The sequence below is a fragment of the Panicum virgatum genome, chromosome 5K, assembly GCF_016808335.1.
Source record: "Panicum virgatum strain AP13 chromosome 5K, P.virgatum_v5, whole genome shotgun sequence".
NCBI lineage: Eukaryota > Viridiplantae > Streptophyta > Magnoliopsida > Poales > Poaceae > Panicum > Panicum virgatum.
Window position 1 is genome coordinate 43894885 of NC_053140.1, and position 26957 is coordinate 43921841.

General features: G+C 53.1%; 2 pseudogenes across 1 annotated transcript; one reads left to right on the forward strand and one right to left on the reverse strand.

Moving 5' to 3' along the window:
- Positions 1–1215, forward strand: LOC120710133 (annotated as a pseudogene).
- LOC120710134 lies at positions 330–26957 on the reverse strand (annotated as a pseudogene). The gene is made up of 14 exons (XR_005689833.1): positions 26171–26957; positions 24428–24602; positions 24059–24172; positions 23237–23359; positions 22968–23040; positions 22828–22882; positions 22410–22592; positions 20685–20814; positions 20524–20602; positions 20036–20133; positions 5111–5167; positions 4929–5001; positions 1223–4560; positions 330–710 (listed from the first exon to the last, which is right to left on the reverse strand). The product of XR_005689833.1 is annotated as a protein VACUOLELESS1-like (transcript).

Sequence of the window (26957 nt, forward strand, 5' to 3'; positions counted from 1 at the left end):
ATGGAGGGTGTCTACCGCCTGCTCCTGCATGAAAGGAAAGTTATGCAGGATGGTACTTCAGATGCAAAGCTTCATGCTCCGATACAGTATGAGAGAGTTGTGATTACTGCTCTTGGAACTACCAAATGGCAGGTTCAAACAGTCGAGCTTTCCATATAGTCTTCAACCACTCTCAGCCCTGTATGATTTGGCTATGTTTTAGAAACATCCATTTGTATTTCTATTTCTTCTAAGGCCTTTACTCTCGTAACTTGCAGCTGGAGCAATTTGAGAGGGAGGTAAATGCAGCTGCATTCTCTGACAAGTCAAAGTCGAGAGAAAATGCAATCTTAAAATTTAGACAATTCATTAGAGCTATAGCGGAGCAGATTTCTCAGGTGGAAGAAAGTTTGGAGAATCTTAGCATCGGTTCTAATAGAACTCCAAAACATTTACTCTAGTGAATATGATGGAGATGGACTGGCATCCTTTCTCTCTTTCTTCAGAATGGCTAACAGCATATCACGAAGAACACTGGGCATCGACTCTCTTTCTCACATCCTATCCTTTCTCTCCTTCTCCTTCTCCTTCTCCTTCTCTTTCCCCAGGATGGAGAGCAGCCTTTCACGCAGAACACGGGGCATGGGTAGAATCTCTGTTGTAGTCCTTTTCACACTTGGCGAGTTTGAGAAGCGCCTCATCACGCATGTCCTCCAGTACTTTCCACAGGCCTGCAGCACAAACAAGCACAAACATACTTGTTACCCTAAGGCCTTGTTTAGATGCAAAATCCAAAATTCCAAAACTATCTTGCGGTCATACATAGTATTAAATCTAGACAAAAAAACTAATTGCATAGTTTACAGGCAAATTCCATAATTAGTTTTGTGATTAGTCTATGATTAATACTTTAAATGTGCAAAGATTCCATTTCAAAAACATTACAGGGTGCATCTAAACAGGTTCATTTTTTGAGAAATCCTTTTTTGAAGGAATCAAGACACAAATCATAAGTATCGCGTAAAAATAGAGATTCAAGAATTGGCAAAATTATCAGATGCATGGCCTGATATTGGAATTCCATTATCTGCTTGTAAAATGGTAAGATTACATCACATTATAACTTATTGTTCTGCTAATAGTTCAAACTGAAAATAAACAAACTTTTATGTGTAGATTGTCATGCCATTTCAAACAAGTGGAAAATACATGTTGCGAGAAATATTATTTAAGTGAAACATACACTGTGTCGCTTTTCCCCAAGACTTCATGTCCAGGACACCCCTTAGGGCAGTCCTTGTGTGCTGCATGTTCAGAACGTTGTTTGCAACGTATGCAAGAGCGTCATAGGATTTCGCCAGGTCTTCATTGATTGCGAGTAGCGCACCGCTGCCTGGGTTGAACCCAGCCGGCCAGTCGAACTGACAGTGGAGAAATTAGAAAAATCGATGAATCAAGATCAGAAAACAATAATTGAGAACTATACAGTACATAATATAACAATAATTGAGAGCTATAGTGAACCTAATATAAAAACAAATTGCAGTCAAAATCATGAAACGATATCAACATATGACACACCAACAAATCGCAGCTACAAAACTAGAAGCGCGAATAGGATCGGATATGAATCAGAGGTACCCATGACACCAAACAGCTGCAATAAACCAAAGAGATGAAACGATATATGAATCTGAAATACCCATACATGTAACAGAGCTAGCAAAACAAACAAATCGTCGCAATAAATCTAGGAGGTCGAACGGGATATGACTCACAGGTACCCAGACCAACAAAACGCTGCATTAAACCTAAGAAATCGAAGGACATATGAATCAGAGCTACCCAAATCACCAATCGCCTGACTAAAACAAGAGGTTCGAAGGTCAGAAACTAGAGCATATGAATCAGATCAGAGGGAGCCTAGAGATAGCATGAACAAACCTGCTCAGGAAGCAGTACGAGGGGTGGGCAGCGGGCCAGGCGGGCAGCGCGACGGCGTATAACACGAAAAGCTCGGCGATTGGCACGGGCGACGGCGGCGGCGTCCATCATCGGAGAGAGTTTGAGATCTACGGGCCGGAGCGTTCGACTGGTAGGGTGGGGGTGGCGGCGGCTGTTCGTTCATCAGGCGGCGGCTGTTCGTTCGTCAGGTCATATATAACGTGACTCAAGCCGTTGGATCTAAAACCCCTTAGGTTTGGATGTAGATATTGAAGCCTGGAATTCGGAATTGGCATTGAGTTCATCCAATATCAGTTGTTTGGCTGGTCCTGGAATTAGCATTGGAATTCGACATCAATACCAAGCGGTATTCACCGCACCTGCATCCCCTTCATCTCAATACCAAGCCACTCCCCTCGGTTTTGCGCTGAATCGGTCTCTTCCGCGATTCCCCACTCGCGGGCTCAACTCCCTCGCTCCCTCCGTCAGATGCGGTGGCGGCCCGACCCCTGTCACCCGCGCCGCCCCTCCCCTCCCCCCCATCCCCCGGTGAATCGTGCCGCCCCTCCTCTCCCCTGCCTCCTCCACCGGCGAACCGCGCTGTCCCTCCTCTCCCCTGCCTTCTCCGCCGGCAAACCATGCTGTCTCTCCCCTGCATCCTCCGCTGGTGAACTGCGCCGCCCCTCCTCTCCCCGACCTCCTCCGCCGGCGAACTGCGCCACCCCCTCCTTTCCCCCCTCCACCGGCGAACTGTGCCACCCCTCCTCTCTTCCGCCTCCTCCATCGGCGAACTGTGCCACCCCTACCCTCCCCGGCCTCCTCCATGGAGAGCCGCGCCGCCTCCTCCCCTCCCTCTCCGCTGGATAGCTGCGCGCGCCACCTTCCCTCGCTCTCCGCTGGAGAGCCGCGCCGCCCACCTCCCTTCCTCCTCCTCTGGACCCCTCCCTCTGGGTGCTGCGCCCCTTCCAATGGCCGCGCCGCTCCCCTCTCCATGGCCGGCGTCCTCTCCTCTTCGACACAGGAGAATGGGGCGCTCGAGGCAACGGCTACGCGGAGCAGGAAGGGGCACAGCGGCTGCACACGGAGGAGGATGATGTACCAATTCTCAATTTGACGGTATGGACATCCAAACACGAATTGGTATTTGCTATCTCATCGAATTCCATCTTACAATTTCATCTCCATCCAAACAATAGCTTTGGTATTCGGCCCAATACCAAAGCTGGTCTGATTTGGTATTGAGCTCAATTCAATACCAAGACTTCCAATGTCTACATCCAAACGGAGCCTTAGATCCTAGGGCGATGAGTGGCCCCGTGGATTGCCCGAGAGGGTGATGACTGGATTTTCAGCCCGAGAGGGTGTCGTGGCCGATTTCAGCCCATGCCCAAGAAAACACGAATCAGAGAGCAGCTGGGCCGGGGGCAGCGGAGGATAGGCGAACCGTAACCGTCGGCGGAGGGCGAGGCGGCGCTCGCTGCCGGTTGGGCAGGACCCCCGATGGGCGGTGGCCGGCGGCAGCGGGTGAGGAGAAGACGGCGGCGGAGGCGGGGCACTGAGCTTCATAAAAAAATCGTAGATACTTGCTCATTCATGACACTCGATCCTAAACAGAAAAATCATAAAATCATAAACACAATTAAGATTGACAACAATAGGATTTGTTTGCTCATTCATGACACTCGATCCTAAACAGAAAAATCATAAAATCATAAACACAATTAAGATTGACAACAATAGGATTTGTTCAGTTAATCCCCTCTGCAAAGGAACTGAGGGGATCTTGACTCGGAAAAGACTTAATCCGCGCGCGCGAGAGAGAAAGAGCAGGATAGGCAAAGAGGGTTTACCATGTTCCGTGGGGATCGAAGAGGATTGGGTGGGATTGGAAGGGATCCAGGGATTTAATCGCCCCAAACCCCCTTCAATCCCCCCAATCCCCTTGCGGAGGCGAACAAACCCGTAAGGTAGAACCGGCCTGACCTGCCATGAACACGGAGCGATAGACCCCATGACCATGAACACGGAGAGACATAGAGCCCATGGTCGGGAACACCCATGCGAGTGTTGGAGTCTCTCCTTCCTTTGGGGAAGAAGATGAGGCGGCGAACATGGTATGGTTGGGGAACGAGTAAGGGGCAGAGAAGAAAGAGTCCATCACGGCTCCCTATTAGTAGCCGACGAGAGGAGCCTCCCATTAAATTAGGGGTTCACTAGTTTCCATATTTTATAAGGGATTAAGGAAATTAAATACCCAGCCTGGATCACGCGTCAAATGCGCTCTACCCGACAATAGCGGGTAATCAATGCCATGCTCCGGCCCGCCCACCACCCACTTGGCCCATATGCTGTCCACATTCGTCCGTGCCTTTCTCTCGACTTTGGAGGCGCCTGCCGACCACGCCTCTTCTTTAACTTTACCAGCACACCCGCGGTCCCGCCTCGGCCAGTCGGCCTCACATGTTCTCGACTGCACCGCGCCGAACCAGGTCCACGATAATACTATTCTACCGTACGCCATGCTGCACCCTCCATCGGTTCCTCCGCCCCTCGTTCACGCGGTCCCCGCAACATTTTTTTATCAATCCACGCAACCTTTTTTTTATCAATCCACGCAACCATCTTCATCGGCGCTCCCTTCAAAAAAAAAAACTTCATCAGCGCTGTATGCAGTACGTGGTATAAATTTAAATGGTCATACTCAAATTGAGATTAGCCTTGTTGTTGAAATTTAAAACTGGGTGGTCATAATTTAGCCTTGTTGTTGAAACTTATAGTCCAGTTTTCAACTATCCTGCCACCTAGTTATAAAAGACATAAGCAGGTTCAACCATCTATATCAGTTTATAATAAGCTAGACGAAAAAGAGCAGTAAGATCACCATCTCCATCTCAATCACAAAGAATTGCTTTTTGACATCTGCTTCTCTCAAAGCATTTCACAGCAAAAGAAAAGTGGAAAATCAATATGGTAAAAGAGAAATGCAGAACAGAAATTGTGCTCACCTTGCCTTGATCTGTCATATTCTTTTGGCCTTCTTTCTTCTCCTTTCCAAAATTCAGCACAAAAAGAGATAGACTGAAAGAAAGACAAGACAGAATAAATGATGCCATGGTTCCTCAGTATGCATCTCCAGATGCCCGCAGACAGCTGCTTGTGAACTGTGTAGTCCCAAGTTGAGGATTACCTGACGCACAGATGCTTGGGAACAAAATCTGTACGTCACTCGTGTCATTGCTTCTACCTACAGCTTGCCAATATAATGTAGAAATAAGGGGCCATTCAATAAATCAGGAGATGGATTATTTGTTTTCATCAGTTGACATCTGTCGTGAGCCATCCTGCTCGCGGCATTTTAGAAAACTTGTTAAAAAGAGGATGCCAAAGTATATGAGCCAATCTGGAAATATGACGGAAATGATGTTAACAACAGTATCATAGCTGAGCGGAAATTGAGTGAAATTATTAGGGGTTTTGTTATTAAATTAACACAATCTAAAAACTCAACCTGCTGAGGGTAAGATAGCCTCCAGGTATTTTGCCAAGAAGACAACCTCATGCTTGTCGAGAAAATCCCCAAACATCTGCCCCACACTTAATCAACGGCATCATAGCTCGTGTGAGATGACCAACGACCTGGGTCGGGCTGTAAAGATGTATTGCTTGAGCCCCTGGGCTGATTATATAGGAGTACATGGCTTGGAGGGCATGTAGCCTCTCCTAGAGATAAGGAAGATTATCCTGGGATTACAATCAATCATAAACTAACCATATCCGGAGTTGCCTAATATACTCTAACACGAGCCTTAGACTCATGCTTTGGTGTGGGAAAGACGAGGGGATTCTTTTAACCCCAGCCTGAAATTCGGTCCCACGGAGAGTCGAACTCAAGATCTGATGAGTGCTATTAGAGCCACCTAACCAATTCAGCAAGAGGACCGCTCGCAATTAACACATAATCTAGAACAGTTTCCTAAATGAGAACACTATGGTGTAAATGAAGCAAAAGAATATAAAATAGGTAATGGACAGGATCTACCACTAGAACTTTGCAGACACTGGTTGCAGTATCAACAGAGTCGAACGTATCGAAAGCCCATCAAAATATTCATGCCGCTCACAACATGCTTCTTCACCTAAACACGGATGAAAAAAAACATTGATTAAACAGCTGCAAGGACCCTTGCTAACGAGTAATCTGAAATCCTGAAACCTGGAAGGTTGAATCAATGAACATGCCATTGTAACAGAGTCGGCAAACAATCAAGAAAACATAAAAGTGTTGGAGTATATTGAGCCCATGTGTCTAGAGACCCATGTGTAGTCATTATATATACCCACCCTTCTAGGGTTGGAGGAATAGAGCAATTATTCTCTCCATCATGGTATCATTAGCCTAGGGTTAGGGTTAGCCTCTCCTCTCCTCTCCCTCCCGTCCATCCCGCAGCAGCCGCCGCCGCCGGCCATGGCTGGCCGGCCGCCGGCGCTGCAGGCCCCCTCCCTTTCCCTTTCCTATTTCCCTCCCCTCCCTTCCACCTCCTCTGCTCAGGCTGCAGGCGCCGTGGACGCGTGGCCCCTGCTTCCCCATGGTGCTGCAGCCGCCGCCGCCGCCTGGGCCCAGCCCTCTGCTCCGGCCGCAGGCGCTCCAGCCGCCGCCGCCTGGACTCCGGCCACAGGTACCTCAGCCGTCGCCGCTTGGCCCGGCACCTCCCGTGCTCGCGCGCCGCCGGTCGCGTGGCCCAGAGCTACCGCCGCCGGCCTGGCAGCGCTCGGCCCCCTGCCCGATCCGGCCGCTGCCGCCGCCGCGGCTGGCGCCGGCCCGGAGGTGGAGGGGGCAGTGGGGGACGCGGAGCCGCAGATCCAGGCACCGCCGCTAGGACCGCCTGGGCCGCCCGAGCTGCAGCCGCCGCCCCAGCCTGGGCCGCACGCGCCCCTGCTGCTGCCTGAGGCGCCTGGGGCTGCTGCCGCCGCGCAGGCCGCCCACCGCGCCGCCGTCGCCGCCGGGAAGCTGCCCGCCACCGACGCCGCGCCAGATCCCGCGTGGCCTGGCCTCGGGATGTCGCCCGCGGACGCGCCGATCTCCGCCGCCGCCCTCCGCGGGAATCAGGCCGACGCCGCTCTCGCCGCGGCCCTCCTCGCTGCCAAGTCCGAGGCTTCGGCGGCCCAGGAGCGGGTCCGCATGGCTGCCCTCTCCTGGGAGCGCGAGCGTGCCACGGCCGACGCCCTCGCCCTCCGGGTCGCCGAGGCGGAGCGCTTTCTCCGCATCTCCTCCGGCCAGTTGCCCGTCGACCCCGAGCCCGGCAGCTCCTCCTCCCGGCGTGCCCCGCCTGCTGGCTCTGGAGCCCGGTACGACCCGACCGACCCCATGGTCGCCCAGCTCCACCTCCAGGCCGCCGGCGTCCAGAACTTCAGGGCCCTGGTCTCCGTCCTCCTCGATCCCGCGTCCTCCTCCTACAGCCGCTGGCGGGACCAGGTCCTCCTCACCCTCCGCCGCTACACCCTCGACGACCACGTCCACGTCGACCCGCCGATCGAGGCGCGTGACGTGACGTGGCTGCGCCTCGACAGCGTCGCCCTGTCCTGGATCTTCGGGACCATCTCCCTAGATCTGCAGGACCTCGTCAGGACCCACGGCGGCACCGCGCGGCAGGCTTGGGTGGCGCTCGAGGGGCAGTTACTCGGCAACGCCGAGTACCGCGCCCTCCAGCTCGACGCCACCTTCCGCACCTTCGTGCAGGGGGACCTCTCTGTCGGTGAGTACTGCCGGCGGATGAAGAGCATGGCCGATGCTCTTCACGACCTCGGGGATCCGGTGTCCTGATCGGGTCTTGGTGCTCAATTTCCTACGGGGACTGAGCAGCACCTACGACCACCTGAAGGGCTGGATCGCTCGCCAGAGGCCCTTCCCCATCTTCCTGCAGGTCCGGGACGACCTCGCCCTCGAGATCACCAGGGGTCTCGCACCCGGATCGTCCTCGCCCACCACCGCCGCGCTCGTTACTACTCCACCGGCCTCCTCCGCTGCTCCTGCCACCTCCCTCCTTGGTGCTGCTCCCGCCGGGCAGACCGGAGGAGGGGGGGCCGTGGACGTCGCCGGCGACGGGGTGGTGGTGGTGGCACTGGTGGCCCTGCTTCTGGGAGCACCGGTACCGGTGGGGGCCGTCGGGGCGCGCCGACACCGGCTCCGGCTCCGGCTCCCGCTCCTGCCCCTGCCGCTGGAGGTACGCCCTGGCCATCCTTCAGCAATCCATGGTCAGGGCGCATCTCGATGTGGCCGTTCCAGGGTCCTGGAGGGGGGCCTCGTCCTCAGCTCCAGCCGGCGGCCATGTTCACTGGCGCTGCTCCACTCTTCGCGCCGTCCTGGACCCCGCCCGCTCAGCCCAGCCAGCAGCCGACCTGGCCTGGGGGGTGGGACCAGGCCGCTCTGGTGCAGTCCTTCAGCACCATGGGACTGACGCCGCCGACCAGCACCGAGTGGATCGCGGACTCGGGTGACTCGTTCCACACCACTCCCGATGCTGGTATCCTATCTTCTGTCCGACCCCCACACCCCTCTTGTCCTTCTTCTATCATGGTTGGTGATGGGTCTTGCCTTCCTGTCACCGCCGTGGGTTCTGCTCCTCGTCTTCCTAATGTTCTTGTTGCTCCTCAAATAGTTTACTGCTGACAACTCCTGTTCTATCGAATTTGACTCCTCTGGTCTTACTGTGAAGGATTCGGCTTCTCGGTATCCGCTCCTCCGATGTGACAGCCCGGGGCCCCTTTACACTCTTCGGCTTCCTGCTTCCGCTGCTTCACCTTCGGCTTCTTCGTCTTCTGCTTTTGTCGTGACGCCTTCTTTTACCACCTGGCACCGCCGGCTTGGTCACCCCGGCCGCGACGTTTTGGCTCAGCTCCGCCGTAGTACCGATGTTCCATGTACTATGGCTCCTGCTGAGCACCTCTGTCATGCGTGCCAGTTAGGTCGTCATGTTAGACTTCCGTTTTTTTTTCATCTTCGCATGCTGCGCATGCTTTTGATCTCATTCACTGTGACCTGTGGACATCTCCTGTACTCAGCATGTCTGGCTATAGATATTATCTGGTCATTGTTGATGATTTTTCTCATTACTCTTGGACTTTCCCTTTGCGCGCCAAGTCTGAGACCTTCCCCACCCTCCTCCACTTCTTTGCCTGGGTGTCCACTCAGTTCGGCCTCACCGTTAAGGCCGTCCAATGTGACAACGGGCGGGAGTTCGATAACTCCACCTCCCGGTCTTTCTTCCTGTCTCGGGGTATTCAGCTGCGTATGTCTTGTCTGTATACCTCCCCTCAGAACGGCAAGGCTGAGCGGATGATTCGCACGACGAACGACGTCGTGCGCACCCTTCTGATCCAGGCTTCTCTCCCCCCGCGCTTCTGGGCAGAGAGCCTCCACACCGCCACCAACCTGCTCAACCGCCTTCCGTCCACTGCTTCTCCTGCTCCCACTCCACACCACGCTCTTTTCGGTACCCCTCCTCGCTACGACCACCTTCGGGTCTTCGGGTGTGCGTGTTACCCTAACACCTCCGCCACCGTTTCTCACAAGCTGGCGCCCCGCTCGACTCGTTGTGTGTTCCTCGAGTACTCCCCTGACCACAAGGGGTACCGATGCTTTGACCTCACCTCTCGCCGCGTTCTGATCTCCCGACACGTCGTCTTCGATGAGTCGGATTTCCCCTACTCCACCTCCTCCACACCTTCTCCTGATCCCGAGCTGGCGTCTCTGTTTCCGACTGACCCGGTGGTTCAGCCACCGTTACCTGTCTGTCCTTTTCCTGCATGTTTTCCCGGCGCACCGGCACCGATTCCGGTGATCCCTGCTGCGCCGAGCGCGGGCCCGGTGCCCGCGGTCGGGCCACGCACGGCTCCCGGACCTCCGGTCGGCATGCACGGACCCGGTGTCTCCCGCTGCGCCACGCGCGGCCCCGGTGACTTTCCCTGCACCTAAGCGGTACGTTCAGCCGGTGCAGGTGTACCGGCGTCGCTTGGCGCCGAACCCGGCGCCGCAGCGGTACGCTGAGCCGATGCAGGTGTACCGGCGTCGTTCGACGTCGACACCGGCGCCGCCTCCTGCTCCGGAGGCTCCTGCGACGCCGACACCGGAGCCGTCGCCGCCGCCGCCGCCTCCTCCGGCTCCCTCTCGAGCCGAGCCGGAGGTGTACCACCCGCCGGTCATCCATCGGGATCCTCGGCATATCCATCCCATGGTTACTCGGCGGATGGCGTCCCAGGCCGCGACTCTCTTCGCCACCGAGGGAGAGCCGCGGGTCTCGCCGGTACCCTCCTCTGTCCGCGACGCCTTGGCGGATCCTCACTGGCGTCGCGCGATGGAAGAGGAGTACGCGGCTCTTCTTGCCAACCAGACGTGGGACCTCGTGCCGCGTCCATCTTGTTGCAATGTGGTGACTGGCAAGTGGATCTGGACGCACAAGCGTCGGGCTGACGGCACACTGGAGCGCTACAAGGCTCGCTGGGTTCTCCGGGGGTTCACTCAGCGGCCTGGTGTGGGGATGAGACCTTCAGCCCGGTCGTGAAGCCCGCTACGGTGCGCACGGTCCTCTCCCTTGAGCTCTCGCGCACTTGGCCTGTGCACCAGCTGGACGTGAAGAATGTGTTTCTTCAGGGCACCTTGTCAGAGACTGCTTACTGCTCTCAGTCTGCGGGATTTGTGGACTCGAGTCGTCCGGATATGGTCTATCGGCTCAACAAGTCTCTCTATGGACTGAAGCAGGCTCCTCGGGCTTGGTACTCTCGGTTCGCCACGTTCATGATGACACTGGAGTTCACCAAGGCCAAGTCTGACACGTCTCTCTTCATCTACCACCGTGGGGATGAGACGGCATATCTGCTGCTACATGTCGACGACATTGTGCTCACAGCTTCCAGTCAGCAGTTACTTCAGAATGTCATCTCCTCTCTGCAGCAGGAATTCGCTATGAAGGATCTCGGTCAGCTCCACTTCTTGGGCGTCACTGTTGAGCCTCGCCCGTCTGGTCTTCTCCTTCACCAGCGGCAGTACGCCCTCGATATTCTGGAGCGGGCTGGGATGACTGATTGCAAGCCCTGCTCCACTCCAGTCGACACTCAGGCGAAATTGTCTGCTGATCTGGGTGATCCGGTGGATGATCCTACTGCCTACCGGAGTCTGGCTGGCGCTTTGCAGTACCTCACCTTCACCAGGCCGGATCTCACCTACGCTGTTCAGCAGGTCTGTCTCCATATGCATGATCCCCGGGAGTCACACCTTGCTGCGCTGAAGCGTCTCCTCCGGTACGTCCGTGGCACTGTGGACCTTGGACTGGTACTTCACCGCTCGCCCTCTGCTGAGCTGGTGGTCTACACCGACGCTGACTGGACCGGCTGCCCAGACACTCGTCGCTCCACCTCCGGCTACGCCGTCTTCCTGGGCGGCAACCTGGTCTCCTGGTCGTCCAAGTGGCAGCCGGTTGTCTCCCGCTCCAGTGCCGAGGCGGAGTACCGGGCTGTCGCTAACGGCGTGGCGGAGGCGTCCTGGCTACGACAGCTCTTGGCGGAACTCCACAACCCGCTCGCCAAGAGCACGCTCGTCTACTGCGACAACGTCAGCGCCGTGTATCTCTCCAACCCCGTCCAGCATCAGCGGACGAAGCACGTGGAGATCAACCTACACTTCGTGCGCGACAGAGTCGCCATCGGCGATGTTCGGGTACTCCATGTCCCGACTACCTCCCAGTTTGCTGACATCTTCACCAAGGGGCTGCCCTCGTCGACCTTCTCGGAGTTTCGATCCAGCCTCAACGTAGCCGGTGACTAGTTGTGGCTGCGGGGGTATTAGCCCTTTTGAAAGCATCTAGGCCCATAATTCGAGTTTTGGTAATTAATGACAACGGTTTGTGGATTAACGATTTCATTTGAGATGATGAGTATAGGTTGATCCACGGATGAAAGAGATTTGGTTGTGAACGTATGGAGTTTTGGAGATGATGAGCAAAGCTCGGGCTCAAGGCAAAGGTATAAAATAGGGCTTTTATATTTTACCGGTCACAAGGCGTTTAGTGGATGAAAAGTGACCGGATTTGTTGGATAGATAGCCGTACTATCAAGAGGGGTTGTGTACTCATGCTTGATGGGTCTTTAGTGTCATTTTGCTCAAAATGTCTAGTTGCATGTATGAGGGCTAACGGCGTTTTGAAAAGATTTGAAAAAGACTAAGTTTGAGAGCTGACTGAGTAACGGCGGACAGTCCGCACCAGAGGAGCGGACAGTCCGCGCCCGTTCCAGAGGGCTTGCAGAGGCTCTGGTGGGCTGGCGGACAGTCCGGCCCAGGTGTGCGGACGGTCCGCCACTGTATTTCAATTTGTACCAGAAAGGGTGTCTCTCTGGTGTGGGCTTCAAAGTTGAACGGCGGACAGTCCGGCCATGGAGCGCGGATGGTCCGCCGGCTAATCTCAGTTTTGTACCAGAGAGGTTGTTTGTCTGGTTTGGGCTGAAAAGTTAACTGCGGACGGTCCGCTCCTGAGGCACGGACGGTCCGCAGGCTAATCTCAAAGTTGTTCCAGAGACGATGTTAGTCTCTGGTGGTGTGGAACTCTTAACTGCGGACGGTCCGCCCCTGGGGCGCGGACGGTCCGCCATGGCTTAACGGCTAGTTCTGACACGCATTAAATGCACTCTGAGTCACTGGTTTATAACGGCGGACAGTCTGGTTTTTGAAACGCGGACGGTCCGCGACTTCGCAGAAAAAAGTGTAACGGCTAGTTTTTGAAGGGGTGTCTATATATACCCAACGCCCGGCCATTGGGAGGCTCTCTTGGCCATTTGGACAGCATTCTTGACACATTAGAGCTAAGGCATCCCTCTCTCACACACACTTGCTTAGAGATTGCATTTTTGAGAGTGTGAGAGCTTCCTAGTGCATTGCATCAAGAGTTTGAGCTTTGTGGCATTATGGATACTTCAAGCAAGCGTCATCAACTTGTTACTCTTGGGAGTTGCCGCTCCCTAGACGGCTTGGAGAAGTGGATTTCGTGGAGCTCCTCCAAGGAGATTGTTGAGGAGCCCCGATTTCGGTTGTGAGAGGTCTTGTGCTCATCTCACCGGAGTGGTGAAGAGCAACTCTAGTGGAATCGAGGTGTGGAGCGGTTCCGTGATTCAAGCCGGCTCAAGATCAAGAGGTTCTTGATAGAGGAGCGGTTGATTCTTGGAATCCACCTTAACGTGGATTAGGGGTGACCGGCAAGTCATCGACACCACGGGATATATTCTTGTGTCAAGCATGGTTACTTCACTTGCTCACTTTTATTCTTGTCTTTACTTTGAGCAATTTACTTTACTAGAGCTTGATTTGTGTCTTGTCACCCTAGGTTGCAAACCCATCTAGAGATTGTAATAGCATGACATAGGGCTTTCCTTTGTTACTAATTAAATTTCTCTAGTGTTGTTGGCTTTAGATTTTAAACCGCCTATTCACCCCCCGTCTAGTCGGTGTTCTTGATCCTACACCTTTTGTGCTCTTTTTGTACTCTCATCTTGTCCAGTCTTGAACACCGCTGCGTCGGTTGTTCAGACTGCGGGGGGTGTTAGCTTTCTTGTTGTCCAGTCTTGAACACCGCTGCGCCGGTAGTTCAGACTGCGGGGGGTGTTGGAGTATATTGAGCCCATGTGTATAGAGGCCCATCTAGAGGCCATGTGTAGTTATTATATATACCCACCCTTCTAGGGTTGGAGGAATAGAGCAATTATTCTCTCCATCAAAAAGTACAGCCTCTGACAGAATAAAGAAAGCACCACTATAGATAATAGCTATAGTGACAGTTTAGGTTTATGTTTTTACCCCCATACCTCACTCTGATCCAAGGTGAGGTATGGGTCTGTACTTGGATCTTTTCTTCTCCTTAATACAATGATATGCATCTTCTTCTTAATATAATGAAGCGCAGTTCTCCTGCGTCTTTCGAGGAAAAAAATACAATGATATGCAGCTCTCCTGCGTATTCGAGAAAAAAAAAGGATAATAGCTACTGTTAGCAGCTCAATTTTCACTCTCATTGAGCTGAGAGGATGACACTCAAGTTAGGGAAGTTTTCTGGGTTTTCTTCATTCACACTCACAATGCCATGCCTTCCAACGGGAGGGGTGGCCACACATATATACAGCCAGCCAAGGAGCTGCTAACTGCCTAGTCTAAGATGCTCCTACTGTCCTAGAAAAGTAGATGCTAACTGCTGCTGTCCTACTAACTGCAGCTGTCCTAGCAAACTAAAAAACAGTCCAAGATGCTGTCCTCTAGGGGCAGCACGAACCCACTGCATGCTGCAGCAAAAAGGAGATGCTGCAGCCTCACAAAGACCAAGAGTACAAGACTTATTCCCTTCATTCTCCCCCTAAGCCTTGTGCGTCGTCTTGTGGGAAAGTTGGACCATCCCGGTCCGTGGAGCAAAGCTCAAGGAACTTGATCCTCCCAAGGGGCTTGGTGAGCAGATCCGCAAGCTGATCCTTGGTGTTGATGTAGCTCGGCTTGATGCTCCCTTCCTCCAAGCAGCCTCGGATGAAGTGATACCTCACCCGGATGTGCTTGCTCCGTTCGTGGAAAACGGGGTTCTTCGCCAAGGCCAGAGCGGACTTGCTGTCCACCCTGAGCTCCACTGCTCCAGTGTCTCTGCCGAGTAGATCACTAAGCAGTCGAGCGAGCCAGAGCGCCTGAGTCGACGCGGTGGAGGCCGCTATGTACTCGGCCTCGCAGCTGGACAAGGCCACCACCTGTTGCTTGACCGACTGCCAGCTAACGAGGCACTCGCCGAGGAAGAAGAGGATCCCGCTCGTACTCTTGCTGGTGTCGATGTCGCCGGCGTGGTCGCTGTCGCTGTAGCCGACGAAGTGTGCCGCCCCAGGGCACCTCGGGTAGTGGAGACCGTGGTCGAGAGTCCCCGCAACATAGCGGATGATCCTCTTCACGGCCTGCTGGTGCTCCGTCGTCGGTCGCTACATGAACCGACTGACGTAGCCGACGGAGAACGCCAAGTCCGGCCGTGTGTGGGCGAGGTAGCGGAGGCTCTCCACAAGACGCCGGTACTGAGTAGCATCCACCTCCTCCGCCGTGCTGTCACGGCTCAGCTTCAGCCTCTCCTCCATCGGAGTGAGGGCTGGGTTGCAGTCGGTGAGCCCAGCGAGCTCGACGACGCGCTTGGCGTAGGCGGTCTGTCGGAGTGTGATCCCGGAGTCGTCCTGGTGCACCTCGATCCCCAGGTAGAAGGAGAGAGGCCCCAAGTCGCTCATCTGGAAGGTGGCCTTCATCTCCTCCTTGAACACCGCCACCTCCGCATCCTTGGTGCCGGTGATCACCAAGTCGTCGACGTAGACACCCACCAGCAGGGCATTGCCTCCTTTGCCCCGCCGGTAGATGGCCGCCTCGTGCGGGCTTTGCTCGAAACCCATCCCCTTGAGCGTGGAGTCCAGCTTGGCGTTCCACGCCCTCGGGGCCTGCCGCAAGCCATAGAGGGCCTTGCGCAGACGTAGCACCTTACCCTCCTTGCCGGGGATCGCAAACCCCGGCGGCTGGTGCACGTAGACCTCCTCCTTCAAGTCGCCGTTGAGAAACGCCGACTTGACGTCCATGTGATGGACACGCCAGCCCTCCTGGGCAGCTAGCGCAAGGAGGAGTCGCACGGACTCCATCCGTGCCACGGGAGCGAAGGCATCGTCGAAGTCGACTCCCTCCTGCTGCACGAAACCTCGTGCCACTAGGCGAGCCTTGTGCTTGACGACGGTGCCGGCCTCATCCCTCTTCAGCTTGAACACCCACTTAAGGGTGATCGCGCGGTGACCGCGAGGGAGATCAGCAAGCTCCCAAGTGCGGTTCTTCTCAACCGCGTCCATCTCCGACTGCATCGCGGCACGCCATGCCGCGTGTCCCTCGGCCTCTGCAAAAGACCGAGGCTCGCCGTCGTTGCACGCGAGGTGCAACTGCGCCTCCAGGTCGTGAGGCACCAATCCCGGCACCGGCTGATCGCCGAGAAGGTCCTCCATCGTACGGTACCGCAGCGGCTCACCGTCGTGGTACGCGTCGATGCGCTCCTCGTCGTGAGAGAGCGGAGTAGCGAACTCCACCGGGCTGTGAGCAGGTGCTGGAGTAGGCGTGCCCGGAGGAGTGGCTGTCGGTGCTGGAGTGCGCGGCGTTGCCGGCTGTGGTGGTACAGCTGAGGAACTCGGCGCAGCCGGAGTCGTAGCTGAAGGGAGTGGTGCCGCCGGTGTGGCGGGCGCCGGAGTCGGTGGAGGCTCGGGGACCGGGGTAGGCACGCTCAGCGAAGAAGAGCTGCCTACTCCCCCAGCTCCCTCGAAGTGGACGTACTCGACGGTGAAGTCGTCGTACGTCGGAGCCGAGCCGTCGTCCACCGCCTTGTCCCACGCCCATCCTCGCCCTTCGTCGAACACAACGTCGCGCGCTGTGCGCACACGCTGTGTCTCCGGGTCGAGAATGCGGTAGGCCTTCGAACCCGCCGCGTAGCCGATGAACACTCCCGGAGTGCTCCTGTCGTCGAGCTTGCCGATGTGGCCAAGCTCCTTGGCGAACGCGAGGCAGCCGAAGACCCGCAGGTGGGAGACCGCCGGCTTGCGCCCATGCCAAGCCTCATACGGCGTCATGCCGTCGAGTGCCTTGGTGGGCGAGCGGTTGAGGATGTAGACGGCTGTCACCACCGCCTCTCCCCAGAAGACAGTCGGCATCCCCCTCTGCTTGAGGAGGGCCCGGGCCATCCCCACAACCGTCTGGTTGCGCCGCTCGACGACGCCGTTCTGCTGCGGGCTGTACGGCGCGGAGTAGTGGCGCTGGATGCCCTCATCCGCGCAGTACGCCGCGAACTCGGCCGCCGTGAACTCACCGCCGTTGTCGGTGCGCAGCACGCGCAACTTGCGGCCGCTCTCCGCCTCCGCAGCAGCCTGAGCACGCCTGATGGCGTCCGCAGCCTCTCCCTTGCTGCCGAGGATCATCACCCACATGAAGCGGGAGAGGTCGTCGACGAGCAGCAGGAAGTAGCAGCCGTCCTCCTGGTGTGACCGGTGTCACCGGGCCACACAAGTCCCCGTGTACGAGCTCGAGCCGCTCCTTGGCTCGGAAGCTCGCCTGCTAGGGGAAGGAGTGCCGCCTCTGCTTCGTCAGCACGCAGACGTCGCAGAGCTGCTCCACGTGGTCGAGGCACGGGAGGCCTCGCACCATCTCCTTGGCGCCGAGCCGCTTCAGGGCCTCAAAGTGGAGGTGCCCAAAGCGCTCGTGCCACTGCCATGCCTCGTCGTCCCTGCGAGCTGCAAGACAAAGAGGCTGAGCCACCCCGACATGGAGGATGTAGAGGCGGTTCTTCCCTCGAACCACCCTGGCGAGAAGCTGGCGACGGTGGTCCCAGATGCGGAGGACCCCGCTGTCGATCACCACGCGGGAGCCGCTCTCATCGAGCTGCCCAAGGCTGATGATGGAGTTCCGCAGCGCCGGGATGTAGTAGACTCCGGTGAGCATCCGGTGCTCTCCGGACTTGGCGGTGAAGATCACGGAGCCCACGCCCTTGATCTCCACGGCGGAGGAGTCCCCGAACCTGACGGAGCCACCTACGTCGGCGTCCAGGTCGGAGAAGAACTCCCGCCGCCCGGTCATGTGGTGCGTGGCGCCGGAGTCGAGGTACCAGCCATCGACCCTGTCGTCGTCGGAGCCGTTGCCGAGGAGAACTCGGGCACGCGGCTCGTCGAGGTGGAGTAGAGCGGTGACAGGCGGTGCCGCCGGCTGCGGCTCCATGTCCCCGTGGAGTAGGAACAGAGCCGGCTCGTCATCCGGCTGGGCCTCCGCGACGTGGGCTTGGCCCCCACGCCTCCGCTGCGGACAGTCCCTGGCCCAGTGGCCGGGCCTGCCACAGTTGTGGCAGGCGTCGTCTCGTGCCGCCTTGGGCCTGTCAGCGGCGCCGCCCTGAGCATCTCCGCGGGCGCCACCCTCGGCGCGCCCTCGTGCCCCGGCTTGGGCACCTCCGCGCCCCTTTCGCGGCTTGCCGCGCTTGCGGCCACCAGTCGAGGAAGAGGGCTCCCCCCTCCTCCTGTCACCGCGCCGAGCCTCCCACTGCTCCTGAGTGAGGTGGAGCTTCCCACCGATGGAGATGCCTCCCGAGGGAGGCTGTGGCTCGTCGCTGTCGACGACCTATCGCCTCCTCGATCGTCATGGTCGAGAGGTCTAGCAGAGACTCGATCGAGCGAGCGGTCTGCCTGTACCTCTCGGGGACGCAGCGGGAGAGCTTCTCGACGGCTCTCTCCTCGTCGTAGGTGTCGTCGCCGAACTGCACCACCTTCTGCAGTAGAGTGTTGAGACGGAGGGCGAAGTCATCAACATCCTCACCTGGCTTGAAAGCCAGGTTCTCCCACTCCTTGCGAAGTGCCTGGAGAGTGGTCTTGCGGGCGCGGTCGCTGCCGATACGTGCTGCAGCGATGGAGTCCCAGGCCTCCTTGGCAGTTCGCTTCTTGGAAAGCGTGAACTGCATCTCGGGCGGGGCTGCTGCGATGAGAGCATCCAGCGCCCGTCGATCCTCATCGTAGTGGACGTCGCCGTACCGGACTGCCTCCCACATATGCCGCACCTGGAGCTTCACCTCCATGACTGCGGCCCACTCAACGTAGTTGGTCTCGGTGAGGGTGGGCCACCCACCACCGGGACCGACGTCCCTGACCACCGCCTGGAGGCCGTGGTAGCCGGGGGCGCCGCGCGCACCCCAGCCAGGAGCTCCGCCACCGCCCTGCGCGCCGCCGCCAAGGGCGCGGCCGCCGCCAGGGGCGCCGCCTCCGCCGCCGGGCGCGCGGCCCCCTGGGCCGTCGCCGGGCGCGCCGCCCCTGGGCCGCCGCCGGGCGCGCGGGCCCCTGGACCGTCGCCGGGCGCGCCGCCATCTAGGCCGCCGCCGGGCGCGCGGGCCCCTGGACCGCCGGGCGCGCCGCCGTCCAGGCCGCCGCCGCCGGGGTGGACTGCTGCCCACCGCGCGGTCCGCTCCCGCGCTCTCTCCCTCTCCAACTCCTCAAGGTCCTCGTCGGCGGTGGCGTCGCCGGCGATGGAGCCGCTGAGGCTGCCGCGCAAGGTCTCAACCTCGACCTCCGCCGCACGCGCTGCATCCTCCGCCGCCTCTGCTTCCACCTCCGCCCTGGCCGCCGCCAGCTCCGCTGCAGCCAGCCTGGCCGCCCTCGCCGCTGCTGCAGCGGCTTGTGCCGTCGCTCGCCTGCGCTCCTCTGCCGCGGCGAGCTCGGCATCTCGCTGACGCCGTGCGCTCGAGGCGACCGAGCGCTGAGACGGTGCGTCGGACATGGCGCGCCTCCAGGGGGCTGCTGCGTGGAGAAGACGCAGCCTCAGACGAGCTGCCGCTCGTCTGCTCGGGTGAGGAAGGTGGAGTAGAGGGTGCAGCAGGTGCTGCTGCGCTAGCCGCTGCTGCTGCGCTAGCTGCTGCTGTGCTAGCTGCTGCTTGGGAGGGAGAAGTGCAGGAAATGTCTAACCTACAGGAAAGTACGGCTCTGATACCAGATGTTAGCAGCTCAATTTTCACTCTCATTGAGCTGAGAGGATGACACTCAAGTTGGGGAAGTTTTCTGGGTTTTCTTCATTCACACTCACAATGTCATGCCTTCCAACGGGAGGGGTGGCCACACATATATACAGCCAGCCAAGGAGCTGCTAACTGCCTAGTCTAAGATGTTCCTGCTGTCCTAGAAAAGTAGATGCTAACTGCTGCTGTCCTACTAACTGCAGCTGTCCTAGCAAACTAAAAAACAGTCCAAGATGCTGTCCTCTAGGGGCAGCACAAACCCACTGCATGCTGCAGCAAAAAGGAGATGCTGCAGCCCCACAAAGACCAAGAGTACAAGACTTATTCCCTTCAGCTACTGCCACTTCAAAATCTGTTACTGGTGAAGCGGTAATAGTTTACTCAGGAAAAGGGTGGATAATCTACATTTTCAGAGCTGTGATCATTTGGTAAAATAACAGGGGAATAATAGAGCGGGGAATATTCCCAGGCACAATGCTTTGTATCAAAAGGAAGCTTTCCAAATTCCAATAAAGTCCATATGCATTCTCCTTAGATAACTTGCAAACTAAATATACCTCAGATCTTTCACGAGGATCTGTTAGCTTTGGAATATATTTGAGAGCTTCAGTTTTTTGACCAGTATCAGTGCATGCTTCCACAAAAGGTTTATAGCCTGTAAGTTGAAAATAGAGATGTCAGGCGTGAACTTCACAACATTATCAATTTACCATATTCAAACACGGCATAGACAACCTAAAGCGAAGTGTTATTATAGTGAAGCAATATTCTTATGTCTGAATTTATCCAATGAAGATAACCCAATGCTGAGAACTGAGAAGTTAATGTTTACATCATTGCTACATGGTTCAAATCAGGCTTCAAATTTTAAGCACGACGAAAGAAAAAATTTCTAGTTGGCATAAAGGTGCTACTTTCCAAGGATAAGAAATCCTTTGTGCAGGACAATGATGAACTTGTCCGCACCCATAGAAGAAGACCGATATAAATATCAGTTCAATATAAACTTAACCTTCATGCAACAAAGTCATATCTACAAACTCACCTCCTGGTGGCCTTTTCTCTCTTGAAAACTTTTCCAAAGCAGCACATGTTTTAAGCCAGTACCACCTCTTACCAGGAACCTGTGCAGAAACAGGACCATCAGCAAGACTAAAATACAATATTAATTCAAAAGGTTTATGCATTTCGAGATCATCTGAATGCCTTGAATTCTGACTTCACTTTGAGTGTAGCTTGCTCATTTCCCATTGCAATACAGGTTTGTATTGTATCACTAACACTAGAACCCACAAATATCGCCTGCTTTGTGGAAACTTCAAGCTCATGCTGTGATCTGAATGAGAAAAGGTAAACAGAGTGACTAAGACATACTCCATCTACTTTTATAAGGCACACACGCATATCAAGATTCAAACTTTGCAATCTTTGACTAATAATTTTTTATTTTTATAACACAAACTTTATATGATTGGATTCATGATCAAATATACTTTACAATGATTATAAGTTTATAACCATAAGAGATATAATATATGATAAATGAATGGTCAAAGTGTTATTTGGAAGACCGTGCCATGTTATACCATGCCTTATAAAAATGGATGGAGTAACTATTAAGCAGAAGCTGCACATGGCTTCACCCGAACTACTAAAGCAATGAGTTCAGTAAACCTGAACTGCAAATTTACCAAGAAAACAACGAAGAAAACGGTCTCAACAGAACAATTAGCATTACCCAGTTGTAGGTTACTCAAAGACCAATTACTATGCATGAAGTTGCCTATGACTAAGGTTTGGGAGCTGACAAGTGCTAGTATAACCTACAGAATGAAGCAAACATATGTTTCATGCTGATTGGATTGATAGGAACCGTATTGAGTGAGCTTTGAGACATAAATTTTTTCTCGAAAGCGCAGGAGAACTGTGCCTCAATATATTAAGAAGAAAAGGAGGGGTAAGAACCCCAAATGGTACAAAACAGGGCCTGTACCAAGCCCAAGACAGACCCCTTAAGACTATTACAAGAACACACACAAGGGGTGAGACCTGACCAACAAGAACCGATGACAAGCACCTAATCCTCCTGATTTCCTAGGGCGAGGACGTGTGACACTCCTCGAGCCCCAGCAAAGGACCACTGTCGTAGGTCCTCTTTGATGACCGAGACAACACCATACACATCCGGAGTAATCCCATCAAAGACGCAGCGGTTGCGATGCTTCCAGATGGTCCAGGCTCCCAAAATAAGAATGGAGTCAAAGTCTTTTTTTAACCAGACCATCCACTTTAGTGCTAGTGGCCATCCACCAATCAAAAAAAGAGAGGTCATTCAGTGGAGCCAAGGTTTGTAGATTGTATGTTTGCAAGACCATGAACCATACTTGTCGGGAAAAAACACATGCAACCAGCAGGTGATCCGCAGATTCCTCAGCCTGATCACAGAGAGGGGAGGCAGCAGGGTGGGGAAGACCTTTCCTGGCCAGGCGATCTGCAGTCCAAATTATGTTCAAAGCAGCAGTCCAAAGGAAGAATTTGCACTTGCCTGGAGCCCAACTCTTCCAGATTTGTTTCCAGGGGGCAAAGCTAGTAGCTCCAATGAAAAGAGCCTCATAGGCAGATTTGTTAGTGTATTGTCCAGAGGTAGAAAACTGCCACACATGAACATCTTCCACTTCTGCTTGCAAGGAGAAGTCAGAGAGGAAGTCCCAAAGTTCAAGGTATTCCGCAAGGACTTCAATAATGAGTGCTCCTTTGATAGGAGACATAAATTTTATTATCGTTTTTAGTTGCATCACACGATCTAGATTTCTTATGTAATATTAACCTTGCTAACAACCAAATTACTGTAAATTCTTCGGCATTTGAATGTCAAAGGAGCAACAGAATCCTAAAATGACACATTCAGCGCAATATCACATCCTCAAATACCTTAGCAATTTGCCATGGCTCTTCAGAAGCTCTGGATTCAAAAACATGTTCCTTGGTCTCAGCAAAGAGTCTATGGGCCTGCTCAATGAGCCTCACTTGCAGACCATAGAGAGGAGTTCCCTTGCTTGCCATAGGATTCTTCTCCAATTCCCTCGATTCCTTCAACAAAAGAAAGGCGGCATCCTGCAATTGTTTTCAATAGCTTAGGCAATTGAAACGTAAAAGTAAATTTAATATATAGTAAATCCTAGACTGATTATGTATTAAATTTATCTGGATGATGGAACTAACTGCTAGAGTGTAAGTATAAAAAGGCAGAATAGCGTGCTACTGAATTGCAAATAATATGAAGGCCGGCATTCATGTATTAAAGAATCAGATATACAAGAACTGGGATATTATTGTATATGCAACCTACTTGAAGTCTCCCAGTCGACAAAAAGAAGTCCTTCAAGGCTTCATGCTAAGAATGTCTGCAAGCAAGCTAGAGATATTCAACTATGTCGAAACAGATGTATAAAGTTGATGCAGAAACAGTAAATAAGAAAGATGCATCACTTTGCATATGCCATAAACAAATCTCTAGCCGCAGGCCTCACATTAATTACACTGAAAAATCCAAAGGCGCCTTCTGTAAAATTTATAGTCATCACAGAACATTAACATGATACAACACTTGAGAAGAAGCACTTTCAGTTATACTTCCCAAAGTTTAGTCTCCATTGACAATTAGCTTTTCATGCTTGATTTGGATCCTTGAAAAAATTACCAACAGCTGTACCTTAACTGGAAATATTAATCTTTTATAGAGGACAGAGGAGATTTACCTTCTCTACAGCTACCTTCTGCCAGATATGTAAGAGCACAAGATACACAAGATCAGTATCACTGCTTTCAATTGCTTTTGATAATGTTTTGTCTTGTTCATCAATGCTTAGCAACATGGGAATCTGTGAAGGTGAAACGAATCAGATGATTTTCAAATGGAGATCCTTTCCTACTAGATACGAACTGAGCCTTTCCCCTTTTTCTGTTATTTAAGCATGCTAGATTTTCTGTAATTACTAAAGATATACCATATCCTGTAGAGATATGGCCTATTAGCATCTGCAAAGATACAAAACCAGCTAAAGCTATCACAGGCTCAGAAGTCAGAACATCTCACTCAGATAGAAGGCAAGCCTATCATCAACCTAATTGAGAATAAGAATTTTACAAAAGGTTCTTAGATATCGGAACTATTAGTTCAACTACCACATCTTAATCAGGTTACCATTTCAACCTGTAAACCAGAAAGACACCAAGCAGTTTATCTATACAATTTCATTTATGATGTACCCAAAATACCTCAACACCTATATAATTAGGACAGAATTATGAAGAAACCATATTCTTTACTTAGTTTCTATTGAACATTCCTATTTTTTTCATTTTATGCCTCACTCCTCAATCAATCAGTTGCATGTAGGGGTGGTAAAGGGCCCTCAAATTTGGCCTAGATAATCTAAGGGCCGGGCTCTAATCCTATACAATTTTGAGCTAAAAAATTAAAGGGCCAAGTTGGGCTGTGAAGTGACCACTAGGGCCATGGCCCATTACCACCCCTTGCATCATATCCACCTGAATCATCAGCACAAAAGAAAACTTGCCTGCTTTGAGGATTGTAATTCATGATCAACGAGCATTGCAGCCAACCTTCGCCAGTCACAATTATCTGCATGAGCTGCTACTGCAGCATATGATATCCCTTTACGTAACCTGAGCTGCAATAGAAAGAACATGTAATGATGCAAAACAAGGATACACAACTGCAGACCTGCAGTAGCATATGCATTTACCAGGTAAAAGTATCAAGTATAAGCCTGACTATGACTTTAATAAACACAAATGAGCTGCAATAGAAAGAACATGTAATGATGCAAAACAAGGATACACAATTGCAGACCTGCAGTAGCATATGCATTTACCAGGTAAAAGTATCAAGTATAAGCCTGACTATGACTTTAGTAAACACAAACCTTATCAAGCAAACCCTCAAGAAGGACTGTATCCGGAATAGTTGCTGATGCTGTAAACTTCTCACATGCCCAATGCATTATCACAACCTCCTATAAAAGGTTTGTGTCATGTGGGGATGCCAGTATCAGCGTCACCCACACGCGCGCAGCTTCACCAGCAGCGCACCACCGCCGGCTCAGGCGGAAAGGAAGAAGCGGCAATCAGTGGCTAGCTCCCTGAAAAAAGGAGTTTTTCCTCCACATGATTTTGAAGCAAAAGCCAAGTACTCAAATATCTTCACATATGAATGTCCAGTTTTTTCAACACCTCAACTAATGTTCAAATCTATTCAAGAAAAGAAATCTATCAAGGATCACTTGCTTTGTTTGCCAGGAACTGGCTCAAGTTCCCATCGTCTGAAATAAGGAATTTCATCTGGCAGCCTTGTGTGGAAGAAATTGCGTAATATTGGTAAGCTGTAGTTTCACATGACTTCGATGATAATTAGGTGCTCGAATTCAAAAGGTTGGTTAGATAACACTTTTACTCCAGTTAAGAAGGTAATCTGCTATTCTGCTTAGTATAGTTCTAAAATTACCCAATTCTTGGGCTTAAAAAGGGAACCTCTTCAGGAAGCTTTTGGGCCTAACGGCCTAACCTTGGCCTTTGCTGAACTAATTACACTAAAAAAATTCAAATATTGGAAAACAAGCTCACACATAACTTTCACTTCAATTGGTACACTTTGACCCAATCCAGTGATCTCATCCATTCATACAAACTTGGCAGAGTAATGACACTAGTTATCTGTTGATGAGTATTATTCTACATGCGACCATAAAGATAGACACTTGAAAGCTATAGCTGTGATATACTTTATCTAAAACTAGTTGAAGTTCAATTTGTGCACTGATCAAGGATACAACTTATTCTCCAATCAACAACTTAAAATTTGTAAGTGTAGAAAAGAAAATAAAAGGCAAATATGATTACTTACAGAATAGGTAAAAAAAGCAGTAGTAATAAAGTGCACAATATAACATCCTAAAAGCACAAAAACCAACCTGCAGAAAGCTAGGCTATAAGTAGCAGCTCTTAGCAATGTGTGTTGGCGTGAAACATCAAACTCATGGCCAGCAGAATCAATGCAAGCCTCAATTTCCTCTGGCAATGAAGATGATATTAGCCGATAGTTATCATAAGCCTGCAAGCGTGGATTATTGTAAATGTCCCACTTCTGGTTTTCATGAGATGAGGTAAGCTTAATGACCCATATGACAAAAAATAGTTCTATGCTACTTGTCTACTTGAGTTATTAACAAACTTTGATACAATCTGCATGTAGCATGTGTGGAGAGTCATAATGTGAAGCATAAGAAAACAGGTTAAGATGAACTTTAGATACATATGCTACCAAGCAGAAAATACGAAAGGTACAATCGTTAATGTTGTGCACGGTCGCCAGCACCTGCATTGCTATCAACAACCTGTGTGAACAAACTCTGATACTACCTTCCGGATCAACAAAATAGTTTAGAAATATGAGTAGAGAGAAGGGAACACAATATTGCTCATATAACATGTATTTATGGATAAAATAGTAGTATGCCAAAGGTCCTGGTCTTTAAGCTAGAGACTGGTGTATAACTGTATACTAGTAGTCCTACAAGACAATAAAATGGTGTTTAACTTCATTCAGAAATCAGAATTTATCCAGATGAGAATGGAGCTACAAAAGTTCCGTGGATTAAAAACAGCACCTTAGCAATTTGCCTGTCATAGTGATCTTCTGCACGGGTCCAATTTCAAGCTCCTCTTCGAGCACTTGCAGGCCATCCTTATCTAGGTATGCCCCTTATCTACCGCGATCACCCGGTCACCAACTGCAAGCAGCACCTCTGGGCTCCCTGACATGAAAAACTGCTCCACCACTGTCATGCTCCTCAAGTCCTCATCACCGACGCCTGGGTCGGCGAGGTCACGGGGGTTAGGATCGGCAGCCTCGATGTCCGTGGCGACCACAACGCGGATGTCCACTTTGAGGATGGCTACACCTCCGCCCCAGAATTCAGCGTCGGCGACGCCGCCAGAGGCCGGCGGGAGTAGGGGCACGGGGCTGGAGGCTGGAGCTAGTGTTGGACTGCAGATACGGAAGGCGGAAGCCGAGTAGAGCCATCTGAGAGGAGGGCGATGAGGCTGTGGGAGCTGGAGAAGGAGAGCGAGTGGAGTCGGGGAGCAGGGGCGGCCAGGGCGCGGAAGCGATGGGTTGGCCCGATGAGGAGAGGAAGAAGCGGCGGCGCCGGGAGGGCTCGGAGTAGAGCTGCACGATCATAGAATCGTCGCGGACGGCGGCGATCGGACCGCCGAAGGGCGCCGCGGCGACGATGTGGGTGGAGAGGTCGAGGCGGCCGATCACGGCACCGCAGACGCCGGAGGAGGAGGCAGTGGAGCGGGAGATGGGTGCCGGGGCGGACGAGGGGAGAAGGTGAGTACGGCGTGAAGCGGCGGTAGAAGCGGTCGGAGAGGGGGGTCCCACTGCGCCGCGACCGT